Source organism: Nanorana parkeri, unplaced genomic scaffold (genome assembly GCF_000935625.1).
Source record: "Nanorana parkeri isolate BGI_ZX_2015 unplaced genomic scaffold, ASM93562v1 scaffold170, whole genome shotgun sequence".
Classification (NCBI taxonomy): domain Eukaryota; kingdom Metazoa; phylum Chordata; class Amphibia; order Anura; family Dicroglossidae; genus Nanorana; species Nanorana parkeri.
This window is the reverse complement of record NW_017306438.1, coordinates 751,120-758,845: the sequence shown is the minus strand read 5'-3', so window position 1 is coordinate 758,845 and position 7,726 is coordinate 751,120.

Here is a 7,726-nt window from a genome sequence, read left to right as displayed (position 1 = left end):
GGGGGGGGGGGGGGGGGGGGGGGGGGGGAGAGAGAGAGAGTGTGTGCGTGCGTGTGTGCGCGCACACATGTGTGTCAGGTAAAAAGATGATCTTACAAGAGAATCGGCCACTTTGCTCTAAATAGGCAGTCACATGACCTCTTTAAATACAATAAAAAGCCTGTTAATATATTTTATCTGTCTTGTACTACTGTACAAGAAGTGTTTAAGTATGCTGGATCCAACAAGATATGTTACTTTTTTTGCATGAGCAAGAGTTTGCCTAGTTTTTACATAGCAACAAGCAAATGGACACAATGGTTACCTGTATAAACATAAAGGATGTAGAGGTTATCAGTAGACATACCAGAGGAGTCTGCCCTAGAAAGATGGCTGCCTAAAATCAATGCAGGATAAATATTCCAAAAAATAAAGAAAAAATATTTCTTTAATGTCCATGGTTTATAAAGCATACATTTTAAAGATAACATAATGTCTGTCAAGTGCTATTGAGTCATTGTTCAACATACACACATATTGTAAAAGTTCAAATGGGGTGAAGTTAAAGCAATAAAGCAGCTGCACAGCTAACTGTGATAAGGAACATGTGACGCAAAATAGATGCATCACATCCAATAACTGAAACTTCACTGACATTGCAGCTCTGCAGTCTAATCAAAACACACTGATGCCTTTAATCAGTTTTTTTAAGCTGACTTCAATGTGTTTACTAACAAGGAGCCAACTGTGTGCTGTAAAAATTAAACTTCCTTCAGGGATCAGAGCTTGGTGCCTTATTTATCAAGAACGGCCCAGAGGCCACCAATCAGACACAATCCTGCAATGGAAAATAACACACCAATGAAAACTTGAATCTCCTTGACAGCTGTTGGCCATAAAAAACAGCTACAAAATATGTTCTAGGGCAGCAATAGCAACGATAAACCAGGTGCCTGAACATACTGTACTAGCTAATGTCTTTGACACTCCCCAATGTGCAAATGACAGCTTGTTTTTTAAATGCCAGGGTTGGTGCATACCATATAAAACCCAGACTTGTCCAACATGCATTCAATGGAAACCTGTCACATGAAAATGGAGACTGCCTTTGTTTACCTCTCACAGAAAATGCTTGTTACCCGACTGTCATGATGATGTTTTGGCTTCAATAGTTACTAGGTTACTGACCCCAAACATGTATAAGGAAAATAAATACTGACATTTCTCTGACTTTCTATTCTGGGTCAATGACTAAAGTCATATACTAAGGCCACTAAACTAAAGCCAGGCAGTTAGAACTTTCAGAATGAGAACAGCAATGGCACTTATGACTGGTGTACAAGACCAGCAATGGCACTCATGACAGGTGTACGAGACCAGCAATGGCACTCATGACTGGTGTACTTTAATTAAAAAAAAAAAATCTTGAGGCAGGAAGCTAGAGACCAGCTGTTGAATTAAATAAGGAAAGTTATGTGTATGTCAGTGTTACACATATTCCGCTGGTCTCAGGGCACGAAAGAGACATTAAAAGGTGTGTACACACCCGAGGATGCATGTCTCATTACAAATCCTGCTCTACAAAAAAGGGAAATCTATGAAAACTGGAGCAGACAAAATCTGGAGCAGCTGTGCATGGAAACCAATCAGCTTATCTCTTTCATTTTCAACTCTTACCTTGACAAACTGAAGAGAGAAGCTGATTGGTTGCCATGCACAGCTATCCATGGCTAGGCTACTGACATTAAAAAATCCTATGCTCTTAATTGTACAGAACTGGATGCAAGACCTTGTATTTTTAACCCTGGGTGCCTGTCCGAAAGCAGTCCAACGAAAGGGTAGGCAACACAGAGAACAAATGCTAACAGGCCCAAGAGGAACAATGGGCAAGAAAGAGCAAAGGAGACCGCAGAAGGCAGGTTTAAGCACCTTATGCCTGAAACTGGCACAAGAAAATGCGTGAACATCCACCTGGTAAAACTTAACTGAACTGAAGAGCAGGTGGCAGCCTTGCAAATCTGGCAAACAGATGCCTGATGCTGAAAAGCCCACAAAACAACAACAGACATAGTAGAGCGAGCTTTAACAAGAAAGAAGGGAACCATACCCTTCAAACCATAGGCACAAATGATGACCTATTTAATTCACTTAGCATTGGTGGAGTGAGAAGCAGCCTTGCAAATCTGAGAAAGACATGCCTGATGCTAAAAAACAAAACAAAACTGATACTGATCTAGTAGAAGGTACCTTGAAAAGGAAAGTTTGAAATATATCCTTAAGTCAATAGGTTGGGATGATTAGCTGCCTAATCCACCTAGAAATTGTGGAACAAGAGGCAAGCTGTGCCACTGGGGACCCTGCAGAATGATGAAGAAAGAGTCAGTCAGTCTGAAGGAAATTGTGGTTGAGAGGAAAATGACAGCAGCCCATACCACATCCACAACAGTGGAAAGAAATCTCCTTGGGATGTACTAATGCAGAACAGAGAATCCATCTATTGGTGAAGGAAGAGGCCCTAGGCTTCAAGAAAAAAGCAGAAAGGGTTCTTTACAAGAGAAGGCCATCAGCTCAGAAACTTGCCTTGCAGAGGCATTGGCAAAAAAAAATCCAACCGTGTGGGTGAGTGCGGACAGAGAAATATTTCTGTTTACTCTTTAAAAATCTTTTAACCTAACAGAATAAAGTGGAGATCCCACAGATTCACAGGTAGACTTACTGTACAAGTGGAGCTTTGTAAGCAACACCCTGAACAAAAGCCTTTAATAAGGAATGAAAGGAAAGCGGCCTTCCAAAAATAATCGCTAGAGATGAGATATGTCCTTTGATAGTACTCAAGGCCAAATGTTGATCCAAACCAGACTGGAGAAAGATCAGGATGCATCCCATGGAGTACTTAATGGGATTTAAAAAAATGCTTGCCCCGCACCATGAGACGTATGCTTTCCAGATGTGATGGCAGATCTTGCAAGAGGTGGATTTCCTAGCTTTTAGGTGCATAGGAATAACAGAATTGGATAGGCCCCTATCCTTGAGGTCTTGGGCTCCAACAGCAATGCCATCAAAGCCAGCAACCGTGTAACAGGGTAGTAAACCGTTACTTGGGACAGAAGGTCCAGACAATCCAGAAGAGCCAATGGTGAGTCTACCAGAAGTGTACAAGAAGATAAGGTCTAAGTATCACATCTACCTGGGCTAATTCGATGCAATGAGAATCACCAGAATTCCCTCCATAGCAATCCTGCCGAGCAGACAAGGAAGGAGTTTCAGAGGCAAGGCATAGATCAGATTGAAATTAATCAATGGAGTCACTTGAGCATCCACTGCCATGGGAAGAGGATCCCTGAACTTGGAGACAAACATGCTCTACTTGTTCTTGAATTTGGAAGGCAGGAGGCAAATTGTCAGGGGTGAACCACCAGCAACAGAGGTCCTGAAACCCCTCCGGGTGAACATACCATTTCCTGAAAAACAGACATTGGTGACTGAGGAAATCTGCCTGCTAATTTTCCATACCTGGAATGTGCACACAAAAGTTCCACCTTGAGCCACAAGACTTCTGGTTTCTCCACTGCTGTGGCGTTGTCTGATTGCATCTGGATCAAATGACCATGCAGTCAAGAAGTCGAGTGATAAAGGGGCAACAATACACTCATAGCTCCATGATATTGATCACGAGAAGAGCTTCTGGTGGTTAAACCAATAGGGTATCCAAGACTCCTTCCCAGCCTGTCAACTGGCATCGTAAGAGTATTTCAGACCGATGCAAGGAAGGATTTCCCCAATTCCAGGGCTGAATTCAGGTGTAATTTTCTAGAGCAGGGGTAGCCAAACTCCGGCCCTCCAGCTGTGGTGAAATTACAAATCCCATGATGCATCTCTCTCCGGGAGTCGTGGCTGTTAGAATCTTGCAATGCCACATGGGATTTGTATTTCCACCACAGCTGGAGGGCCGGAGTTGGGCTACCCCCGTTCTAGAGAATGTGCCTTCTTGTCTCATGCAACCAGAATGCGGAGTTGCAACATTCTGGAGTGGAATTGTGCATATGGGCCTGCGTTAACCACCCTGGCGGTAATCCAAGAGCCACACTCGGGATTACACTGTAGAGTCTTACCTTGTCCACAATCCTCGCTGTGTCCTCTGGCCAATGCGGCATCCGTCTTCCATCCCTTGCGAGCGTCCGCATCGCTGGGGGGCGGAACCGGCGAGAGATTTGAGAGTAAAAACAAAAATAAAAAGAAACGGAAAAAAAGGAAATTAAATAATCAGACCGCCAGTGAGGTTAAAGGAGGCTACTATCAAACCCAGAGCTCTCATGCAAAAGCAGAGCGTTAGGAAGCTCCTGAACTGCAGAGTCTGAAGATTTAAGTGGAGATTCATGAATTTGTCTCGCTTAAGTAAAACTACGGACTGATTAGTACAAAAATACGAAGGAGCTTGGTCCTTCGTATCTTTGTGCATATTAGGATGTGGCACCTTTTGAATTCCCTTATACCCTCTTTCTGGACTGAGTAGTATCTAGGAGAGCGTTGAGTTGCTTCCAGCACTGACATAGTCACAAATCAAAAAATAGATTTCCTTAATCTCCTTCACTACAGTGTCACAGATGCCACACTGGGCTGGTTACATAGTCACTACAAATTAACAAACCTCAAACTAAATATGGTCACACCTAGCCCAGCCCTTTGTGGAAATATTTACTCATTCACACCCCCTCTAAATCAGCATCAAGAAAGGGACCATGGAAGATGCAGATCGGGCTACTGGAAATGACCTGCACATGCTGCAGCGGCGCATCAGTGGTAAGGGTCACAAATTTCTAAGAGTTAAGAAACATTCCAGAGCTCCACTTTTTAGAGATGATTTGAGGATCTACAGCCAAGTGAGACACAAATAAGATAATTTTTTTTAATAACAGGTGAGGTACTTGAATGCATTTTTACGATTTAACTCCTGAGTTGTGTCACTTTAATTTTTACCTTATTAGGTTTAATTATCAATATATGCTTACACATAACCTCTAGTTGTACTTTATGTGAAATTATGTAAATCCTATCAAGCATGTACTGCAATAATGATGTCAAAATATAGTTACTATATATATTTCAAATAACAAACAAGTGTAACTTCAAAAGTCAAGGCTCCATTTTTAGGTTTAAGAATTTCTGAAGTGTTAAAACGGTTGATATGACCCTCGTAAAAATAAATGATTCCAGTAAAGATTTGAGAATTGTACCTAAGAGGTTGGGAATATACTGTAACAATATTTGTGTTTCGTTGAAACAACATTATCTTTCATGAGCACTGGAGACAGATCGTCACATTACCAGCTTTATTCATTCAATGTTTATGCTTGGTCTGCTCGGCTTCACAAAATACACATTTCTCATTAGCTGCAGGGCTCAGGACACAATAATACAGAATCAATCCAGTTGTTACACAATACAATACTACACAATTATAGTGTAATATGGTGTTGTATAAGCTCCAAGTTTTGTTTGAAACCAAAGATCACCTTTATCTTATTTTTCCCTTAAACCACAGCAGCAACAATGTGCCCATTTGTAGAATCAGATTAACATTTGTTTGAATAAAGTTTAAAAGTTCTTGGGGCGTGGTTTCCGCGGCTTACAAGATGGCCGCTTAACTCCGGAGCTCCTGACCACCCGCAACCCAAAATCAGCTTCTACAGCACCTGAAGAGACGCCATGGGGAAGATTGGACCGCAATACCCCCCGGGGAAGACGCCCCCGTCGCAGGGAAGCCAACAAAACAAGCAGGTACCAGATATGTTCCGCTCCCAGCGACATGAGGCCTCGGAGACGCCACCAACCAACATGGCGGACGACCCCTCCCGCAGGGCCCATCCCGCCCAACCCGTTCCAGACGATGCATCCATGCACGACTACATCAAACATCTCCCGACTCGGTCTGACCTGTCATCCATAGCAGAAGACATAAAAGCCCCCCTGCACTCCGCGGTGACTGAGCTGCGGGACGACATCCGAGACATAGGCCGCAGGATGGCCGTGGTGGAGAAGGCCGGCGCGGCCAGAGACGGGGAGATCCGACGGCTCCATTCCCAACAAGAGACCACCTCTCACTCCCTTATCACAATGAGACGCCAGCTGGAAGACCTAGACAACCGGGGTAGACGGTCTAACATACGGGTACGCGGTCTCCCGGAAACCATCATGCCCGATGCAGTACCCGCCACCCTTCTAAGGCTATTTAATGACCTGCTGGAGAGGCCACTGGATTCACCCATAGAATTCGTGAGGGCACACCGGGCGCTGAGGCCCAGGATGGCAAATGACGAAATGCCTAGAGACGTCGTCTGCTGCTTGCAGAGTTTTCCGTTGAAGGAGGAGATCCTGCAACGCTCTAGGCGCAGGGGTGCGGTATTCCTTGACGGGACAGAAGTGAAGCTTTTCCAGGACCTCTCCGTTCATACACTCCAGCAACGGAGAGCACTTCGACCACTGCTGGAATGCCTCCGCCATCATGGTATAGTGTACCGCTGGCGCTTCCCTTTCTGCCTCTCCGCTAACCACAAGGGGAAGACTGCACTTCTGCGTACACCTGAAGACCTGGAGTTGTTCTGCTCCGTACTGGATCTCCCTCCGGTCACGATACAAGATTGGTATGAAGATCTACGACCCACTCCTCCACCGAGAGATGGCCAGCGAAGATCCCCGAATCGTCCACCAGAACGGATGACCCGACGTTCCTCAACACCAACACCGGCAGGCTCGAAACGCAGCAAGCCCTACCGCTCCGTGCCACGAGCAGCTGAGTCCCCCCCGCGTGCTCGACATCCGAGACATAGGCCGCAGGATGGCCGTGGTGGAGAGGGCCGGCGCGGCAAGAGACGGGGAGATCCGGCGGCTCCATTCCCAACAAGAGACCACCTCTCACTCCCTTATCACAATGAGACGCCAGCTGGAAGACCTAGACAACCGGGGTCGACGGTCTAACATACGGGTACGCGGTCTCCCGGAAACCATCATGCCCGATGCAGTCCCCGCCACCCTTCTAAGGCTATTTAATGACCTGCTGGAGAGGCCACTGGATTCACCCATAGAATTCGTGAGGGCACACCGGGCGCTGAGGCCCAGGATGGCAAATGACGAAATGCCTAGAGACGTCGTCTGCTGCTTGCAGAGTTTTCCGTTGAAGGAGGAGATCCTGCAACGCTCTAGGCACAGGGGTGCGGTATTCCTTGACGGGGCAGAAGTGAAGCTTTTCCAGGACCTCTCCGTTCATACACTCCAGCAACGGAGAGCACTTCGACCACTGCTGGAATGCCTCCGCCATCATGGTATAGTGTACCGCTGGCGCTTCCCTTTCTGCCTCTCCGCTAACCACAAGGGGAAGACTGCACTTCTGCGTACACCTGAAGACCTGGAGTTGTTCTGCTCCGTACTGGATCTCCCTCCGGTCACGATACAAGATTGGTATGAAGATCTACGACCCACTCCTCCACCGAGAGATGGCCAGCGAAGATCCCCGAATCGTCCACCAGAACGGATGACCCGACGTTCCTCACCACCAACACCGGCAGGCCCGAAACGCAGCAAGCCTTACCGCTCCGTGCCACGAGCAGCTGAGTCCCCCCCGCGGGTTGAAGATCTCTCTAACGGAGAGCACCGCCATCATTGAGGTCCAAGGTACAGCCCTGTTTAAGTTCTGTTGCCCCTCAAGCTGGCGATCCCTACCACAGCTACTGGACCCCCTTCGCCATGTTCC